This window comes from Ambystoma mexicanum, chromosome 6p, assembly GCF_040938575.1.
Source record: "Ambystoma mexicanum isolate Mex_15411 chromosome 6p, UKY_AmexF1_1, whole genome shotgun sequence".
NCBI classification, from domain to species: domain Eukaryota; kingdom Metazoa; phylum Chordata; class Amphibia; order Caudata; family Ambystomatidae; genus Ambystoma; species Ambystoma mexicanum.
The window spans coordinates 20144716-20166763 of NC_090935.1; the positions used below are offsets into that span (position 1 = coordinate 20144716).

The 22048-nt window shown below is 47.6% G+C and overlaps 1 protein-coding gene across 2 annotated transcripts in view; it reads right to left on the reverse strand.

The window, feature by feature from the left end:
* LOC138511146 (zinc finger protein 37-like) overlaps positions 1 to 22048 on the reverse strand; it is a 436669-nt gene that overhangs the window by 351112 nt on the left and 63509 nt on the right. The gene's annotated exons all lie outside the window — the stretch shown is intronic.

Here is a 22048-nt window from a genome sequence, read left to right on the forward strand (position 1 = left end):
ACAGGAAAGTGAAGAAAAAGCAGAAAGGGGAGCAAGAAATAGAGAGTAGATGAAAAGGTGAGAGCATTAAATGAGGTGAAGTTGCACGTTTGAGGGAGTGAAGAGAAAAAAAGCGGAAACTGATCGGAAGAATAGATAGGAGAAGGACACAGGAGGATTATAGAAGGAGGCTAAATGATGTTCAAAGGAAGGGGGGAGAAACGTTACAAGGAATAAAGGAAGCTGGGGCTAGCAGTGTTACAAAGAGCAATCCAGGTCTCAGCGACAGAAAATGAAAGCCGAGATGGATACAAATATCAAGAAAGGAATAGGATGTTGCAGACAAAGTGATTTATAGTCCTAGGGTGGCGGGGATTTAATGGATTATGAGGAAAACAGAGAACCCTAGTGGAGGGCACTGTGGGAATAGAAGGACATACTGACAGAATGAGGCGTGGAGGATAAAGGATAGAGAAGACACATTGATGGGCGCATTGCCAGAGACAAACTGGTAATGGCAAACAACCTTGAATGGGCCACCCTTCGATAAGGAGAACCTAGAGAGGCGGAAGAAAAGATAAAGGATTGGCATGTGATTGGGCCACACAACCGTGCCAGATGGTGCTCAGCAGCGTGCGACTAATCACATAAATTAGCTCCTACTCTCCCCCCTCTCCCCTGTCCCCAACCACCCACCTCCAACCCCCAAACTGAGGCTAGGCAAGTGAGACCGCATGTGGAAATATACTTTAAATGAACACAAGTCCTTTCTCTACGATGTTGGGTGTCCTGACCCACGTTTGGACTATTAAGCTGCAACATTTGGTGCTGTGGGCTTAGAAAATCCCAGATGGCGGAAAAGCCCACAGTTGCGCCAGAATCCGGGAAAACCGCGCAGTTTGTGCGCATACCAAAATGGTTGCCTAACCTGCCACCCACCAGTGCAAGCATGATGGGCCAGGAGTGCCATGAGTGAAATGTGTGCCAAAGGAAAAACAGCAGTGCCGGTTGGCTAAAAAAGCGCTTTAAAATCACCTTTGTTTCCCTGAATGCAAGCTAAAAATGTCTATTTCAAACATTGCAGGATATTCAAAAATCTTACTGAACACCAGCAGACATCTGGCAGAATGAAGTTTTGTGTGCATACAAAATCTGGAAAGATGAAGAGCCCAAAACAATGTTTATAACAAAACTGGCTGAGCTGTGGATGTCAGCAGCTTAACTGAAATTGGATTTAAAACCACTAAAATCGAAATGTTGAAATTAAATGAGTGCCCTACTTTTGAGTGTCACAGTTTGCAACTGTTAAATGTCATAGTTTTGAACTTAGAATCAGCATTCTAGCTGCATGTGTAAAAATTGTGAGTTTGATTTGAAAGAAGAAAAAAACTGGGAACAAAAGTGACATTTAGCTGAAGCCTGGCTTAATGAAACTGGATTCTGCCCGACAACTACCCCCGACAGGAGAGGGAATTCAGCAGCTGTGTTCCCAGGCCCGGCTGCATCCTGCTGCCCCTGCCAAAAGGAGATGACACCTCTCTGATTGAATTAGGGGAGTGGTACCTGCAGACTGCAGGAAATTGAACAAAGCCCTGTCCTGGACTCAGGCAAATGTTATGTTATATTGGGGGGGTTTGTAAAATGGCTTCCTCTTGGGAGAAACTGGGAGGGGCACTGCATCTGTGAGCAAGCTGAGCTTGGGGGAAGTGGATAAACCAGAAATTCCACCATGTGCTTTGGAAAACCACACCCCTTTGGGGCCAGAGCATAATTTAAAAAAGATGGATGATTCATAGTGCGGACTTGTAAAAATTATATAAATAACATCATTCCTGTGATTTTTCTGTGCACCTTTTAAGAGGTGTTAGGACCCTGTGGTATGTTCTTGGGGATAGTAGCAGAAAAAAAGGTTGTTACTCCAAATGTATGCATGTTAAAAATCTGACACTATCATCTGAATCCCATATCCCTGGTGCACATTTGTGTAAAATCTGGAAAGGTTTAGAGGTCGTGATCTGGATGAAAAGGGCAGAATTCTGTCATAAGTGGACACGACATCTTACAAAGACAGGGATCGGATGGTTTGGTGCTACAGAAAATATGTTAACGTATAATATTAGAATAATGGTACATAGATAAATATGTATTTTGATCAGAAATAGATTTGTGTGCAATTTGACAAGGGGGAGGATCCTCTGACCATAAACCTACCACATCACTCTGACTCACAACCCAGTTCCCCCAATCAAGGAAGAGAGGATGAACTGGCCAATGATAAGTTGAGAGGGTTGGGCATGCAGAATTAGCCAACCCACCCACTTTCTAAACACATAAAAAGAGCCACTGGAAGCCAGATGGGGCTTTTCTTTTTCACTTTCGGCCATCAATCTCCAGAGACCAGAAATTAACTCCAGAATTTGTAGCACAGAGGCCTGAATCCACAAGCTGAATCCTTTTTCAGCAGGCCTCCAAATCATTTGCAAACTATTCAATAGCCGGGCGAGTTGTTTGAATTTTTGCCAAGAACCTTTGTCAGAACCAGAGACCAGACCACCGTGCAGTGCCAAGAACTTTTGCCAGAACCAGAGATCCAGACCGCTGTGCAGCGCCGCTAGCAGAGCTGACCCAAATCGCTGTGAGCAGAACCAGGCAGAGATCGTCCGTAGCGAGAGAACCGCCAGGAGTCCAGTCCAACCGGTTGACCCGATCCGTGACGAAGTCGCATTCCTGTCCAAAATCTAGTGCGAGTACCCATCTAGCACTGTGCCAAAACCAAACTCTTAGTTTAAAATAATCTAATCCAAACTATTTTAACCTATTTAGAACTGCCTCCTAGAATCGTGTCATTCTGTCATCTTTAAACCTGAAAACTGTCATCTGTCATTCTGAGCTTTCAAATTTCAAATCCGAAAAACTACCTTTACTAAATCGGCCGTATCTCCTGAACAGTTTGTGATAGAAGCGAGATTTAACTTTTATTTTGAAGCTGAGATTCTAAGCTTTCCAACAAGCTGTCGTGCTACTCCTCATACCCCCTCCGTAATTGCCCTCGACTAAATTTGCCGCGATTTGACATTTTGCTTAATTTCAGCCACGTGTAAAAAGATTTGTCCTTGCTTTCCTTTGCTGAAATTCGTTTGTAACCTGACAATCATTCATAGAGCATTGCTAAAGTGATCCTGAACTAATACAATGTAGCTGTCACCCACCCTGAACCTCTAGAGGGAATTAAAATCCTTTTAGCATATTGTTCACTTCTTTGCATACCACATCAAAGTATATTGCCTGTGTTTAAAACTCCTACCTGTTTTCCTCTAAGCTTGCTAGCTAGGGGGGGGAACTGAATTATATTTGATTGCATTCCTGAGAACTGTGTGCTTTCCTTCCATCTCTTTACCTTGCATAAAGGGGGGGGGGAATTGTCAAAGAAAAGTGATTACATTGTCTTTTGTTGAAGTCATATCAAGTTATTTTCTGTACTGCATTTTCATTCATCATTGCATAGTCCTTGAAGCCATAAAAGCATTCTCAGCTACTTTATCCTCTCTATATCACTTCTAAGCCATCAAAAAGAGTGTACCACTGTAACATTATCCATTGTTGATCACCATCATCCTCACAAGTGTGCTATCAAATATTAATTTACTATAAAGTGTGATAGATATATATTGTTTAATTTTCAAATAAACCTTTTAAATTTGCAAAACAAACCTACTTCTTGGCTCAGCGGGATCAGGGGGATTCTGAGAGAGGGGTGTTATATAAGGGTTGTCATCCAGAGTAAACGAACTGGACATAAAAATACATCAATAAGGGCTTCCATCAGCATCCCAGACTAGGCATTGACTTAGCTGTAGTGTTGAATTGAAGTCGCTTACAACAAAAAATGTCAGTTTTGCTGTGGTCCGGGAAGAGTAGTCCAAATTACCTCTGTGTTTGTTAGTTCCCGGCACTGTTTCCCAAGCTAGGAAATAGCTTGAAGTCAAAATAGCACGCACAAATGCCAGCAGGTGTTGATCTTTCCCCCCTGGGCTGATGCTCCGAATAGAGAAAAAGTCTATCACATTGGGGGGGGGGGGGGGGGGGGGGGGGGGGGTAGTGGGGGGGGGGGAAGAACAGTCGCTCAGGAATTAATTCCTTCCTTCCTTCCTTCCTTTTTACAAGACGACGGGTCCGTTTCCCGCAGGTGCTAGCCCTGCCCTTGCCGGACTCTCCCCTTATAGAGCCCATAGGGGATCCATTAGAGGGAGCACCTGGGGAAGAACCAGAGGAGGCTATAAGAAACGCACAGATTCAGATATCGTCCCAGTCCTCGTTTCAAGAGGAATTAGATTAGAATCCTCTAAAGGATAGTGAGCATAAAGAGTTGGCGCCTCATGTTAACATTTTAATGCTACCCTTTCTTCACTGAATGGCTGGTGGCAGTGGTTTTTGCTTTACTACCATTATGGGATTTTACCGCGGGCTGCGTTCAAAGACACGGTAAAGCACCCATAGGTGCCATGTTTGTCAAAGTGGCCTGGTCTCTTTTCGCCATTTCTTTGTTGAAAGGTCCTTCATGAGATTTACTCTGCGCGCCAAAACAGGTTTGGTCGGAGATCAAGGGCCAACAACGGGACGATGAGGACGTGAGCTCCTGGTGCTCCGACGGCCGCAGCAAACAGCTTGAATAAATAGCCTGCTACGAGTGGCAAATCCTTCCAAAAACATACCCTCCTGAAGGCAAGTGCCCCTGGCACACGCAGGGAAAGTTCCAGGCCGAAACGCACCACTTTGAGCGAGTTCGGAGCGGCGGAAAGGAGGCGCCGCACGCGCGGCATCGCACGATTAAAATGGCCGCCCTTGCCGGAGCGAGGCGGGAAGGCGTTCTGAGGGAGTACCGTGACTAGCCACCGCAAACTGCACAGCAAAACGCCCTATACGCTACATATAACAACAATCTGCTGGGCGGCTCTGGACGGCGAGGGCGAGAAACTTACCGCACGCCCCGCGCGGCACGACAGGGTCAGTGGAGAGGAGCACGTGAACTGGTCGAGGAGGCGAACTGGTTGCCCGCCACACACCGCGGCGAACAAGGAGAAACGGCCCCGCCGAGTGGAGCATAGAGGACTACCCCGGTGTCGAGTCCGGTGGAAAGTGTTGCCGCCACACCTTTACAGCAGTCTGGACTGCAATACATATTGGCATTCGGCATGGGCAAAGACAAATCCAGAAGATTGATATCCCAGAGCAGGATCGATCAATTTACTACGCCAGCCAGAACAAGAGCATGACCAAACGGACGCCATGGCGGAAACAGAGGGCACGATCTCCCTAAAGGACATCATGGCGGCCATAGCCGACTCGCGCGCTTCCATGGAGCAGAAAATGGACGGCATCAGCATGGACGTTTCCCTCCTGCGACACGACCTCCAGAAGCTGACATCGCGCACCGGCGAGGCAGAACAACGTATTTCGGGTGCGGAGGATGGAATAAGGAACATAGAACAGCAGTTGGCTAGAGTTACAACACGATTGAAAACCATGGAGGAGCGGGTGGAGGAGAGTGAGGGCAGATCCAGGCGAAACAACGTAAGGATCCTGGGGCTGCCGGAAGGCCCACATATGGAGCTGTTTCTGGAACAGTGGCTTACAGACATGTTTGAAGACAATACGTTCTCCAATTTCTTTTCCATTGAACGAGCCCACCGAGTGCCGACGGGTCGTCCAATTCTGGGTGCCCCGCCTCGCACAGTGATCGCCAAACTTTTGAACTATCGTGATGCACTGATCCAGTCCGCAAGGGCGAAAGGCACCCTCACCTATAACGGATCCAAAATAGCATTCTTCCCAGATTACACCAAGGAAGTGCAAAAGGCTAGACAATCGTCTGACCCATTAAAAAAACCACAAGCCCTCAAAGTGAAATATGGCCTGATGTTCCCTGCCCAACTTAAAATCTACCATCGAGGCACAACAGTCCACTTCACCGACCCCAGAGAGGCGAGGAGATGGGCGGAACAACACATCTAGGGAGACTGGCAGGCAGCGAGGGGCAACAGACAGAGAAACAGAGCACCCCGCGCCCGACCGGGTCCTGAACCGCCAGATCTACAACCGCCTGCACCGGGAATCGCACCACAACTGCAGGGATAACAGCACCGACTCCCAGAAAAGATGCGAACAGAAACTCTCGAGACCTGACCGTGCGGGGCCTAAGGTACTGTACAAGAACCTTATACTGACTACGTTTATGGACTAGCCGCGAGGAGACACACAGCTAAGCGGCCAGCCCAGATGGGAGAGAGCCCCCCCCCCCCTTTCCTCTGGTGCGACCGGAGCCTACACAACTCCGAATAGTTTATTTGTTCATTTGTTAGCGGGCGCACTCAGCCACGGTTAGCTGAGGTTTGTTTTGTTGAATGTTCGGGCGACAGATGCTTCGAGTTAGAAGGAGTATAGGGTGGGGGATGGGAAGTTTGTTTAATTACGGTTTTGTTCAGAAAAGGGTCCAAAGCTCAAACCTAGAACGCTACGCCACAACACTATCCGCAAATGGCATGTGCACATGCTATCAGCAGGTGATCAACCTGCACTCTTTACCAGATGGCCTCCATTAACACTGATGCCAGGACCCTACGATACGACTCCTAACCTGGAATGGGATGGGAGCAGGAATCAAGAGACGACTTATCACACAACTCCTGAATCGCCACACACCAGACAGCCTTCCTTACAGAAACCCACCTAGCAGGCACTACATGTACCCTATTTAAACGTACCAACTATAGAAATGCAATACATGCTGGGTTCACCAGAGGCTCCCGTGGGGTGCTCATCTTAATACATAAACGATTACCCCTGACCATGACACGGGTGACTCAAGATACCGGCGGCAGGTACACACTTATTACTGGAACACTATGGAACCAGACAATAGCTTTACTCGGGGTCTACTCGCCGACACTGCTCACCAGCCTACTACAGGACATTACACCTCTGATCTCGGGAGATAACTCAGACCTACTAGTAATTGGGGGTGACTTCAACGAAGTCATGGAGGTGGGGATGGACCGCTCACACTTGAGAGGAAGAAATCCCACTGTTCACACCAAATTAGCGGCGTTTACCACAGCCATGGGACTGCAGGACGTGTGGCGCGACATGCACCCAGACGCAAGGGAATACTCCTTCCACTCAGGGGCACACGCCTCATTATCGCGATTAGACTACTTCTTTCTGCCCGGGCCAGAGGCTCACAGGGCCACAAAGGCAACTCTGCTGCCGCGCGGCATATCAGATCACTCCCCCCTGCTAATCGAGCTTAACATGGCTAGGCGACATCCGCACCCCTCCTGGCGCTTATATAACTATTACTTGGGCTTCCCAGATTTTCTGGAGCAAATACAACGAACGACAAAAACCTACTTTGAGTTAAACACAGGATCAGTAGATGATCCGGGGACCCTGTGGGAGGCACTTAAACCAGTGCTGAAGGGTGAGATCTTAGCATGGTCCGCTGCACACCGAAAGAAACACCAACAGAAATTGGTGGAAGCCGAAGCACAAGTGACCCAGGCCGAACTTAACCACCTAGCACTAGACCAGCCGGAAACAAATCGAGCACTAACACTTGCTCAAAAACGTTTACACAATATTGCGTTAGATAACGCTAGGCAGGCACACATGACGACGAGAGCTAGAATATATGAGACCGGCGATGAAGCCAGCAAAATGCTGGCATGGTTAGAGAAACGTGAGACTGGCAGCGGCCAGGTCAGGGCGCTAACATCAGAAGGAGCTGAACCCTTACGGACCGACCGCGATATAGCCGAGGGCTTCGCGGCTTAATATACAGAACTTTACAGGTCACCCACATCGCCCATCAATAGATCGGTGCTAGATGACATAGCCCTGCCCACTCTAAGCGCTGAGCAGCAAGCTCTACTTGAGGAAGATGTCACAGAGGAGGAACTGATAGCGGCCATGTCAGAACTCCAGACGGGAAAGACACCAGGGCCAAATGGCTTCCCGATTGAGTTGTGGCACAAACTCGGAACAAATGTGATTGCCCCCCACCTAATGCAAATGTTCCTACAGTGCAAGGAGAGAGGACGCCTACCGGCAGACCTCCGGAAAGCCACAGTGATAGTGATTCCCAAAGCTGACAAACCGCCGGACCTCTGTAGCTCATACCGACCAATCTCACTTATCAATAGTGAGACCAAAATACTAGCGAAAGAACTGGCCAACCGTTTACAAAAGGTCATCACAACACTAATTCATCCTGACCAGTGCGGTTTCATGCCGAAACAGTCGACCCGCATGAACATTCACAGGCTACACACTGTAATAGAGAACACGCACTCCACCCGAGGCCCCCTGGCTGTACTAGCGATTGACTTCGAAAAGGCTTTCGACTCTGTGTACTGGGAGGCAATTTGGGAAATAAGGGGCCGGATGGGGTTTGGTCCCCAGTTTCTGAGCTGGGTGCAACTCCTATATGAATCCCCCGAGGCACAAATGAGAGTGAATGGGTGGCCATCGCACACCTTTAAGCTCGTGAAGGGAACTAGACAGGGATGTCCATTATCCGCCATGATATTTGCCCTGGCTGTGGAACCGCTAGCTGAGGCATTGAGAACGTCACCGGCTTGGTGTGGTATCCAGTGGGAAGATGGGCGGGAGGATAGGGTCTCCCTATACGCGGACAACTTGCTTCTCCACTTAAAAGACCCACACCAGGCCTGCTCCACGATCGTAGCCATACTAGACAGCTACAGTACTTTCAGCGGGCTAAGAGTAAACTGGCCCAAATCAATACTGTTCCCAATAGGCACCACTACTTTTACTCCACCAGCTAACTGTCCCTTCTGCCTAGAAACCGAACAGTTCAAATACCTTAGCATACAAATCACTAACGACTTGAGCAGGTACGTGGCCGATAATCTTCACCCGATAACGACCAGGTTCATAGAAGATGCTAGGCACTGGGTCTCCCTCCCACTGACCCTACTGGGAAGAGCGGCATTGTTTAAAATGATGGCTCTCCCACGCTTCCTATACATTCTACAAAATGCCCCGCTACCTGTCCCGGCGGAAGAATTTAAAAAGATAGATAATACACTGAGGAAGCTCCTGTGGAACAACGGACATCCACGTATTGCGCTGGGTACTCTACAACGCTCCATCTGGGAGGGAGGGATAGGGCTCCCCTGCCTACAGTCCTACTACTGGGCTAGTCAAATGGCAGTGGTCAACGACTTGCTGCACGGGGACACTACATTGCCGCACAATAGACTGGGGAGGGCCAGTGAACGCGCTAGACCACAAACTGAACTCCTTTACAAAGCGTCTCGTAACTCAGCTCCACAAACAATGCTCTCACACATCGCCCGAGTATGGACAGACACGCACAAGTTCCTGGGATGGGAGGGGAAGATCACTCCACTACAGCCCCTGTGGAACAACAGAAATTTACCCGAGGTAAACAAACCGCCGAGATGGCGTACATGGTTACAGTGTGATATCAGCACGGTCGGTGATATCGTAGAAGGGGTCAAATTGGTGTCCTTCGAAACCCTAGAGTCCAGGTTCCACCTCCCAGACACTGAACGGTTCCAATATACACAGATGCAACATGCCCTACAAGCCCATCTCCCGGCACTTAAAGACATGGCCGAAAGCACTCCCCTCGAAAGAAACATAGCGGAGGCAAGCATAGAGGCCAAAGTAACGTCCACCATGTATACTGCCATCACTTCATTTGCCACCACTGAACTAAACAGCCTAAGGGGCAAATGGGAAAGGGACCTAGGATTTATACAGCCAGAAGACTGGGTGGGGGCCCTCATGTACCCCCGGGAGGTGGCCATTTCGGCCAGACTTAGACTTGTACAACTGAAAATTCTGCATAGAATTTACTACCCAGGGTGGCATTATATCGTTGGGGGAAGACATCCGACCCACACTGTCTCCGATGCAAGAGGGAAGAGGGAACCTTTTTTCACATACTATGGGACTTCACCCATATAAGACAGTACCGGCAAAAATGCTGCGATGAACTCCCACGGGTACTGGGGAGAACGATACACAGAGACCCAAAGCTACTCCTGCTCGGGATAGAGGAAGAGGGAGAGGCATCTAAATATTAGAAGCTGCTTTTAATCGACGGCCTCGGCAATTATTAAAAGGAACATTGCACGATTATGGGGTTCGGAAACTACGCCACAGTACGAACAATGGGTGACGGACGTCAACATATGCATTGCGATGGAAAGGAGAGTATATGCAGCCAGGGGATGCCCGAGGAAAGTAGATAAGATATGGAACAAGTGGGAGGAGGCCCAGTGACTGCAACAACCTGAACAATGGACGGTAGGGCACAATGTGCATTGTGCAAGAGTACTCTGATCTGGCACGTAGCGTGAGAAACAACGGACACCGCAAGACCCTTTTCTCCTCTTTCCTCTTTTCTTCTTTTTCTTCCTTTCTTCCACGTTTTCTTTTTGCCTGGCCAAGGACTGTTCCACTGGTCATACAGGTTGTATGTTTATAAGAAGAATGTATGTTTTATGATGTTAAACCGAAAATACAAAATAAAATTTTAAAAAAAAAAAAAAACAGGTTTGGTCCCTTTGTACATTTTTGCCTTTGGCGGGATTCACGAGTGAAGCCTGCCTCTAGCTCCAGGGTGGCTGGTGGGGGCAGGAAGCAAGGGAGGGTCCCAAAACTTCCTGTGCTTAGTCTCCTAGGAGACAGGAATGCGGACTTAAGTGATTGGCCAGCTGGCTGCCCGGCACGGACAGTCACCCTGCTGGGTGGAATGAATGGGAGCAAGCTGCATAAAAGGTGAGGCTTTTTGGCTTGGAAGGCAGAGTCGACCACTGGACGAAGGAGTCTGAAGAACTTCAAGAGGACGCCTGCTGTAACTCCTGGACCGTTGGTTTGCCTGGTGAAGCCCTGCTGTTGTCTGAAGCTCCAAATTCGTATCAACAGAGAATACCTGCAAGGACGACTTTTACCTTTGAGTTGGTGGGACCAATCAACTCCAAAGTAAGCCACCTGGACATCCACTCAAAGCTCCAATGCAGTAGCTGCAGGAACCGGATAGCCAGGGAGAAGAACACCAGTTTGTGTGAGTTGATGTTAAGCTGGCCAAGAGCTGCAGTAAGATCCTACCGACTCCCAGGAAGTAGGATTTACCAAGCCTGAGCCCCTTCGGAGTGGAGGACCCCAGACACAAGGAAAGCCCTTCTCGACAGCCAGGAATCGCAGAGTTGCTATTTGCGGTAGATGCGAGGAGCCGACAGACCAGAGTGCCACTTGTTGAAGTTGGTGAGCAGTGACCGTCCCATTGCAGTGGAGGAGTCCCCAGAAGTCCTCCCACGCGCCCCCACGACTGAGGCCCAGGAACAGCGAGATCTGCAGATCTGCACAGGAACAGAAGTCATCTGCTGCACTTTTTCTTCAACCTAAAAAGGTACTGTCCAGTCTAAGAGAACTTGCCTCTTGTTGTGTAGCCACTTGTCCTCGTTGGAGGCTTGCTTGGTTATATGTGTAGGGTTGCTTGCAGCTTCTTTAGTTCACAAGCCTAATCAGCTGGTGGACTTACTTTGAATTTCTTCTATTCTACAAAGACTTTTTAAAAACTGGAAAAAACTTTCTACTTACCTGCAAGAAGTACTTCAGTTCACCTTGACTTTTGCCAATTTAACATTGGCTGGCCTGGCTCCTGAATGACTCTTGTCTCTTCTGCTTATGTGTTTTTACCTTCCTTCCAGGAAAGGGTTAAGTGACTTTGCATTGGGGGGGTTGTATTGAAAGTACTTACCTACTTAAGTATAACTGTGAATACTGGTTTTATTCTGGACTCTCTTCTCTTTAACGCCACTCCCAAGAATATTCTAAATGCAACAGTGATATATAAATGCCAACAGCAGCCCAGCTACTGAAGCCACCTGCGGGCGTAGGTAGTGCCTGTGTGGCATCCCCAATGGGTATTTGCTGATTTAGAAAACTAAGAGTGGATTTTTGGAGTGTATTTGTGCGTTGCTTTATGTTGCTCCCTCCCGAAGGTTTATTCTAACTGACTGAAAAATTAATTGTTTAAATCAAGAAACCTTGTGTGCAAGTTTATTTGAATACTTGTCACTGTGAATCTCTGTGTAACTCCCCAACAGCTCACACTGACCCCTCTTGAGATGAGCATGGCTGCTCCACACGCTACCAACCGGTGTAGTACAGAATTAAGGTTGGGTTCCTATTGCCAGGAGGTCAGGGTTGTTGTAGTGCACCCAAAGGGTACAATCTTGCCTAACAACAACTAAATGATTTGAAGCAAAATCTTTAACGCGGACAATCTCACGTTTAGATCTCAGAATGTTAATGGCCAATCCAGGCTCTATTCTTTATCTGAAATGTGTGGCTATCTCCAATCTTTTACTATAATATTTTTACAAGAAACGTGGCATGTAGACAGTGATATTTGATGGCAATGAACTTACTAGCCTGCCAGCGACCCAGGGAACTGCCGGAGGCCTATCGGTCGCCATAAGAAATGGTATGGGCTTACGCAAACAGGGTGTATGGATGATCTCTAGTGTATTTTGGTTATTTCCCTAGAGAGTTACTCACACTCTAACCGATATGGCTATTACTAATTAACATATACTGGTCCCCGAAGAATAACAGATGAGACACTGGCGAAATTGGGGGACTAATATGCGAATGGCTGGTTGATCATAGAGAGGGGGGCATATTATAGCCACAGGGGACTTCAATTCATATTGCCTCTCCGAGGAACGGACATGGAGATGCTATTGTTCAATACCAACCCTGAGGCTTTGGTGAGGGATCTCAAAAATTCGCCTTACTCACGTAAAAGGTTCAAGGGGCAAAATGGAAATCCACTGTGGAAAATTGGAGGCCATCTACCGTATGGTTGGGATCGCCAACATGGTAGGCCCGAGGACTCCAAGATAGATTATATATTTGTTTTAGCAAAACCCTGTGCGATGGCCTAATTAAATTTGAATTGAGGCGTAATGACTACAGTGATCATGCTATGTTGGTTGTGGACTTTGACTGTGGTTTTGTTGAGGGGACACTGGTCTCTACCAATGTATCGGTCCTTTCCAATGCGCAGAAATCCAGGTTAAGCTCGACTGTAAGGAACATGTGCAAGTTCAATTCTGTTATGCTCAGGGATTTAGAAAATGGTAGCATGGATTGTAAGATTAAAAGCCATTCTCATCTGAAATTCAAAGAAACTATAGGAGGGACTTATAAAAACACATGAATGTGAAAGCTGACTAAAAAAGTCAGACGTGCTAAGCCGCATAGTCGCAAAGAAAGAAAGCCCTCCGGTGAAGCATTAGAGTCATTAACAGAGACCTTTCCACGAGGCTCGAAGGTCGGGTAAATCGGGATAAAACAAAAAAAAAAAAAAAAGGTGAAACTTACTGGCTGGTCGCCTATCGCTGCCAAATTCACCAGCAAGGTGGTGAAAGTACGATGGCGGCTATTAGGAATAACTCAGCAAAGGCATTTTATAGGAGAATGCTCAGTGGCTCCTCTACCTCCCGCCAGAATTCCACAACTAGAGGACATGACCAGTACATGTGATAAGCACCTGCGTCTGGCGCAGCGCATTTCGGGCAGGACCCTGTACAAACTTCTACAAATTTGGCTAAAGAGTAGTGCAGTTGATTTAATATTTTACATTCTATCAGTCGCAGCCCTGAGTTCATAGAGACCGTTTCGGTGAGTTGGCAGCAGCGGGCCCAGTTGGTGTCATCTATCTCGGTACCCAGGTCGTGTTCCCAGACCTCTTTGATAGTATTGCGTGAGGTGGAGTGTGCTTGTACCAAAGAGTATAACTTCGAGACCCCTATGCCATGGCCTTCCGCAGACACCACGGCTCTAATACATTCATGTGTTGGAGGTTCCAAGGGGAATTATGGCCACCTGGCGGCAAACGCAGCCCTCATTCGGTGGAATTGAAAGCGTTTAAGCTGGCCTCCGCCCACTGCCCCGAAGCTGACAGTATGTGCCGTCAGGGAACATAACCCGCATTTTAAAAATTAGTTTGGATCCCCGATTCCTGGAGTGCCCTGTCAAATATGGGGGCGATATTGGGGAAATTCCACAGGGGGATCTCTGGGTCGTATCGGGTCTCTAGACCAATTCTTTTATACATCTTGGACCAGGCCTGTATGGTGGTGTTTACCGGGTCAAATGCGCAGGTGTCTTTGTATTTAGAGTTGAAAATTACGGATCGTATATCATTGGGGTGAGCAGCATGTTTCTCCAAGGTTATGTGGGTGGCTGTGTCCTCCGGGTTGAACCAGTGACCGCAAACTGCGCCTGAGCCGTTAGCTAATATAGTTCAAAATCGGGGGCAGAGATGCCACCCTGGAAGAACGGTTCCACCATTGTAGCCCACCCTAACCTAGCTGTCTTTCCGCCCCAAACAAATTAAGTGGCAAGTGAATGGAGCTTTGTAAAGAAGGTCTTTCCAGGCCAAATCGGGATATTGTTAATACAGTATAGGAGTTTGGGGAGTACCACCGTTTTAAGGAGTGCCACTCGACCGTGTAAGGATAGTGGCAGGTTTGTCCATAGTTGGAGTTTGGTTGTCAGGATTTGTAGGAGCTCCCCATGATTTTGCGTATATAGCGTTTGTTTATCCCTAGTTACCATGATTCCCAGGAGTTCGACAAATTAATTTTGTATCCAGAGTAGTCTGAGAATGTGTGTAGGTTTCTGAAGTACAGCAGAGTGTCATCCCCGTATAATGATATAATCTGTGGGGGACCTGTCATCCTGAGTCCTCTTTGCGAATGGTTCTTCCGGATATACTCTACCATTGGTTCTATGGTGAGTGCGAAGAGGATGGGAGAGGAGGGGCAGCCCTGTCGGGTTCCTCTGTTTAAGGGGAATGTGGGTGACATAGTATTGTTGGTCAGGACTCTGGGCGATGGTTGTGTATATAGTCACCGGATGCACTTGACCAGAAATAGGTATGACCAGGACACCAAGTCGAAGGCCTTTTCAGCGTCCAGAGCCACGATGGCCGCCCTCACCACCGGGTCGATCTGTGCCATCACGCCAAACAGACGCCTTAGATTTAAGGCCGTGGAATATAGTTGGGATAAAGCCAGCCTGGTCAGGGTGTACCAGGATAGGCATATATACGGCAGACGTCTAATGGCTAGTACCTTAGCGAAGTTCTTCGCATCAGTGTTCATCAGGGAAAGTGGTCTATAGGAGGCCATGTCTTGTACTAGTCTGCGGGGTTTAAGGAGTACTGTGATAATTGCCTCCCGCATAGATTCCGGGAGGGTGCCTCGGTGCATAGCTTCCTCCCATACCTTCAAAAGTAAAGGGGCCAATTTGTCCTGGAAATCTTTATATAATTTGGCACCTAGGCCATCTGAGCCGGGGGGCCCAACCAGAGGATAATGTTTTGATAGCCGCAGTGAGTTCCTCAGGTGTGATTGGCTGATCTATGCGTGTCTTCCATAGATTTCACATCATGGTTAGAGTATAGGGAGGAATAGAAGTCGGCGAATATGGCGTTGATGTCCTGCTCTTTATTTACCCTTGTTCCCCGAGTTGTCTGTATACTGGGGATGGGGGTGTGGTGCCTGTCGGCTTTAAGCATGCTGGCTAAGAACGTACCGGCCTTATTGCTCTCCCCATATCTGCGGGCCCTGGCTGGGGCGGCCATGTATAGGACCTCCCTACTGGCCAGCTCACCAAATTCCTTCAGTGTAGTATGGATATTCGACAGGCTTTCCTTGTTATGTGTGGTGCTATATTCGGTTTGTAGGGTGTCCATTTTGGCTTCGGCTATGCCCAATTCCCCTTGCACGGATCTCAACAATCCGGTGGACTTGCCTAGGATGGTTCCTCGTACCCAGACCTTGAATGTTTCCCATAGAGTAGTGTAGCTGCCCACCGACACTTCATTAGATTCAAGGAATACCTAAATTTCAATATGGAGAGCCTCGCATACGTGGGAGTCTAGAATTGCGGGGGACATCCTCCATCGTCTAGCTGGCGGTGGATTGTCATGTAGATTGATGTCAAAAGATATTTGCGAGTGGTCCGAGAGAGTGCAGGGATGTATTTCGCAGCCAGATACAATCCTTGAGAGGGATGAACTAATAAGCCAGTAATCTATACGTGAATGTGACTCATGCACGGATGAATAGAAAGCGATTTTCTCCTCATGTGGGTGTATTGTACGCCATGCGTCAATCGTATCTGTCTGTTCCATTATTTGTTTCAGAGCTAGTGCAGCCTTAGAGGGTGCCCTGGGGACGGTCGAAGAGCGGTGAAGGGACAGATCAAGTACTGTATTATCAACTCCCCAAATTACTTGTGCTTCTCCTAATGTGAACAGCATATCTAGTATTGTACAATAGAATTCAGGGTCATCTACGTTGGGCCCGTATGTGTTGATTACTATCTGTCGTCCCGCCAATTCCGCCCCAAACCAATGCATATCTACCCTGTGGGTCTATCTTACTGAAGTGTTGTCTGAAACAGTTTGTGATGTAGGAGTGTGAGAACTCCCCTGAACTGGGCTGAGTATTCCGTGTAGCATCTATGAGGCCCCCCCCATCGTGGAAGGAATTTAGTGTTGACATTACCGAGAGCATGTGTTTCTTGTATAAGAAGAATATGAGGGTTATGTCGTGTTATATAGGCTGCAATCTTCCTCGATTTGACCGGGTTGTTAAACCCTCGGATATTCCAGGATAGTAGTTTAATATTGAGACCCTTGCTAGAATGTGTCGATGCCATATCTGGATTTGTTTGTCTGTCCATTGCGTTGCCGCATTTCCGTAGCCTGCATGGCTCCTGTCACAAAACAGCTCCACGATTTTAAAGTTGTAACATCCCCCCCAAACAGCCCTGGCCAACTGCCAGGAATAAACATGTCCCGATCCCCTCTCCCTCCCCCACCCGCACCATCAACCCAAACAAGATGATGTATCCCTTTTCCCTTAACTTTTGGAATTCTCCTGAGGGTGCACGTTGCATTCACATAGCTGTCGTCTGTAGGGGCTCACGGTCCCGCTTCAAACAAGTGGTGGTCTGGGTCACCCTTATCACCTCAGAATTTAAACTTCATAAAGGATACGATTCAAACGATTTGTCAGATGGCAGGGTCGTTCGGTTCCTCGATAGGCCATGGTCGCATGTTCTGGTCTATTGCTCGATCTCTGGGGGGCAGAGGGATAGAGGCCTCAATATATGCCATGGTATCCGTGGGATTTTCAAAAAAAATGCCCTCTGCCCCAGTGTTGGATTCTCATCTTTGCTGGGAAGAGGAGTGCATAGGGGACACGGTGTAGTCGGAGTTGCCTCTTGACTGGTTCATAGGACCTCCTTAGTGTTTGCACATTGGTTGAGAAGCCTGGGTAAATCTGTATTATACTTTCCTCGTAGTATAAAGTGCCTTTTTCCCTGGATAGCCTCAGAATCGCATCTCTATCTCTGTAGTTGAGAAGGCGGGCTATTATCGTACAGGGTGTGGCCCGGGTCTGGGGATTGGTGCAAGGGTGCGGTGGGCGCTCTCCACAAGAAAGTGGTCCGAAAAGGATTCCGCGCCTAAAAGGGTTTTCAGAAGGGTTTGCACCTGGCGTTCCATGGAGCATTTACAAAAGGTTTCTGCGATCCCAACTATGCAGATGTTATTCCTCCTGGACCTTGATTCGAGATCCTCGCATTTGTTTAGAGTCTTTGAGGTCCCCTTTCAACTGTGCGATGTCTCGGCTGTGCTGTGTTATTGAGTCCTCATTTGTACTGATCCTATTTTCTGCATCAGTAATGCGTGTGCTCTCCTAGTCTACCCTTGCTTTCAGGGATCCGATTGTTGACACAATGTCGTCAAATTTAACATTCACTGCTAGGAAGCCGTTCTAGACCATTGTCATTAGTCGGTCCTCCCTCTCGTCTGCAGGGGTTTCAGGTTGGCCATCCATTGGCATTTGTGGTATTGTGGCCGACCCATGAGGTTGAGAGCTGGCAAAGGAGTCCATTGGACCGGTTTTCTTGGCCCTCAGCCCCTTCTTTTCGTGGCGGCCCATATGGTGTGCAGAGTGGGTTGTGTTCTCCCACGTCCCTCAGTTCTGCTGGGCCGTAGTGCCCTTATACGTAGTAACCGCGTTCTTTCCTGCCGCCCGTGCGGGGCTTGTATAGACCAGCCACAGTGGTATGGTATTATCCAGGTTATACTGGGATGCTCGTAGTTGTGACTGCTCTGCTTACTCAGGGCGACCAGCAGAGGTAATTGTTTGGGCTCTGAAAGTTGTTTGACCACTGTTCCCAATTTTCGGATATGGCCCTTGTGGTCAGCTGAGAGCTCACAAAGGGTGGCTGCTTCCCCGTTCAGTTCGGTGTCAACTGGTATTTTACAGCCTGTGTATAGTCTGGTTGTTATGCTGTGAGCTCATCTGGAGCCGGAGGGCCGGGTCCGCCCACACCCTAGCAAGGGGTATATGCATCCCCCCTCGGTGGTGCGTAGTGTGGCAATGCGGTTTATTCCCGAGGGCCAAATCAAACATGTATTGGGCATGCACCTCGTACCTTCGTGGTTCTGGCCTGCAAAGGATCCTCCGATCTACGTCCGTGCCATGGGATTGGCAAGTGGTCCGGCCTCCGGGGTGTCAATACCAACTGGATGCTATGGATATTCTGCGGTTGGTGAGTCCCGAGGTCCGGGTTTGGTGTACATTGGCCGAGGGGTCCAATAAGGGGTTAGCAGGAACCTGTAGGTGTTGGGGAGCTCAGACGTCTCAGCAACCACTGTATGGTATAAAACGGATTTAAGAGGGCTCATCAGTTGCTATAAGTCATGTCTGCCTTATTCTTATGGTTATTGCCCAGTCTCTTCTCAGGGTGGCAGTGCTGGTGGCCGGTACGGATCAATGCAGTGCCTTGGCTCCGTTTTGATCGCACTCAGGATGTAATAGCACCCCCACCGCTTGTCCGGTTGACTCTCAGTGAATAGGGAGCCTGTGGGATGCGACGGCAATGTCAGTTAGTATGGATCACTTTTATATTGGGTTGTACACCGTTGTCTTTCACCCGGGCTGTCTCGCGGAGTAGGGTAGGCACAAGGCAAAGCCTTAGCTCAGAGTTGGCAGGCCACCCAAGGACATCACGTGCGGACCAGAGGGATCGCCTTCCTCATGCACTTTCACGCCGTCATGAAGCAGTGATCAACGTAGTGCAGGGTCACGATAGCGTGGGCCGGATAGGGCTACAGCCTCCGTTCAGCACATGCGGCTCCTCCTAGAACATGGATTTGTGTTCTTCCAGCGATTATGGTCGCGTTGTAGATGGAGAACTGCTCGGCTCCGGGGGTTCTTTCGTAGTGTCCCACTTCGGTAGCCTTCCCTCCATGGGACTCAACCAGACCCCCCGGTGTCTGCCGCGCAGGCTGCAGCGGAGCGGAAGGGCCCTGGGATTCGATGGCAGGGAGACAGAGCACTAGTTTTATAAACTGTCTTCAGGTCCGCTCACGGGTTGCACACCTGGGGTCGCTTCCGATCAGCGTTGGGCGCTAGCTGAATTTTTTCCTCCTGTGCCGCGCTGCGTTCCCTGGTGTTTTGGTGACACAGTGTGTCCCCCTCCCTCACTCGGCCCACAGCGAGTGCCCTGCCTCCGGACTGCTGTGGTTTCCTTGCGGAGCGCCAACACGGCTACGTCCCCACTGCTTCCACGGCGCAGGTTCCCACTGAAGTATTTCATAATTACGGGGCTGTTTTTTTTCAGGCTTTGGCGAATTGATGCTGCCAACCTTCCGCTGCCATCTGTATGTATTCTCCGATGGTTAGGTGGCCCCTTACAGGATTAATTTGTAAATGGATAGTTTACGGGCCGGAGCTCTCATCTCAGGCAGCAATTTGCTTTGTGCCCAATGCCCAACAGCACCCCTCCCCCCCCCAGATTTGGTTCAAATTGTCCATACCCCAGTTGGAAATGCAAAAATGATGTCTTTGATAAATATATGACTTAATGCTCTGATAATCAACCCGGCGAAAACAGGCGCTCAGATTTTCAAAATCAAAAGTTTCAAAATGGAGAGAAAAAAAAAAAGATTTTTCTGGAATGCATGCGATGTAAAGATTGGACCCAAATCAAATAGGACTTATTAAGGGAATCCGATCTTCGCAAATCCATCAAAGGCTTTTTATAGAAGCTACCGGAGGCATAAGGCTACTAAATTGGCAACCCAGCTAAGACTTCTTGATAAAAGATTTGGTAAATTCTCTTTGATTCCAGCCATCAGATTTTATATCGCCAAAATAATTCCAAAATGTTATGGGCTTAGATTCTTTCCTTCCTGGGCTCGGAAAGAGATCTATATGAGGCGTTGGATATGGAGAAAAGTTTTATTTCATATCGCGAAAAGTGTCACGTATGCAGCTATATGTTTATTCTCCATACATGGCATCAATGAATGGAAGAGACGTACCCGGTTTAGAAAATTAGATTCAATATTCTCATAAGGGCTTTCCCACTAAAGGGGGTCAGACCTTCCTACTAAATGGGATTAAAATATCTGTCAAACAAAAGAAAGGTCACCATCTAGAAGTAAAGCACACGTGTACCCTTACCCTCTAAACAAATACAAGGAGATGGCAAATGCTCTCTATATAAAACAAATGTCAAGTGTATTAACACATCAGAGTGCAAGTATGACCACATGCTAAATTAAAAAATATTAGTAAAAAACCTATACATAAAACATTCGTGCTAAATAACCCAAGTTTCCAAAACACAAATACACATACAATTGTCAATACAATTACAAAGTCCAGTCTCAATGACGGGACCTGACACAGTGATGGTTTATTCCACCGGATTTCCCACTATGTCCATATTAGACAGACCAATATATGCTTGTCCTATATAGCCGATACTAGCTGGACATTCCTCTGGGGAAACAAATGGGTATCTTGTAGGTGGCAAGGAGAAAGATGTCCCTCTTCAAAATCCCTGTATAGATGGGTAAACAAAACATATGTAAATCTATGCGCTTAGTCGATCCATTATTTGACCTAGCTAAAATCCTTCACCCCACAAGGATAAACAAGTAAGCTACTAATAGTAAACCTGAAACCGTCTGCGTCGTTAAGTCAGACAATGCTGCAAATTATTGTTGCGAAATATCATTTCTGCGATCAGCTCACTACCACTCAATACAATGACTCACACCACACATCATAACCAGAAAAATATGGCTTCAAAGGATGTCTCTTCCTGAATCCATCAGTATTCGACACTTGTAATCCTAGCTGGTCACTTCAATCAACAACTTCTCTTGTTCAAGGACAGGTAGAACTATTCCTTCAACACATGACTATCATTGTCCTCCAAAACGGAAATCCTCTCGCTCACAGCCATCACCCAGCTTTACATAGTGACCTCTCATTAGAAATGTACATACCAACCAAGAAAGCTCATTATAGGAGTGCGGAAGTCATGGCTGGGTAGCTAAAGAAGGGCTTTATTCAGGATTTGAAACAATCACTAGAGGTATTACTAAGCACAGGAATATCTTAATTTATTACCTCTGCGACCTTAAGAAAATCTTACAAATGAGACACTGGGGAATAAATTACAAAAACATTGGACACTTAAGTTGTATACTCAGGTGGTTACGCATATTAAAGAGTACTATGGAACCATATTTACTACGTTTTCAGAGTAAAAAGATGAGCAATTACTTCATGTGAATAAGAATTTGACCAACCAGAGAGATCCTAAATATTAGAGGAATTGAAGAGGATCTTGCAAAGAGAAGGACACAGTGGAAACATTAGATCATATTGTGCTTTGCTGTCTGGTATTAACACCCTTTAGAGTCAAATATTTAAGTAGGTTTGTGTCAAATACTGAATATGTCTGTTTGGCCTTGGCTGTATGTGCTGCATGGAAAATCAGTTAGCCTAATGTTTGTCAGTGATCATGTTTTTAAAACATGTATGTGAAATCTGCCAGAGGACTAGACATTGAAGGAATGAAATAACGATCCATTCGATAACATTTTGATATTTATGATTTT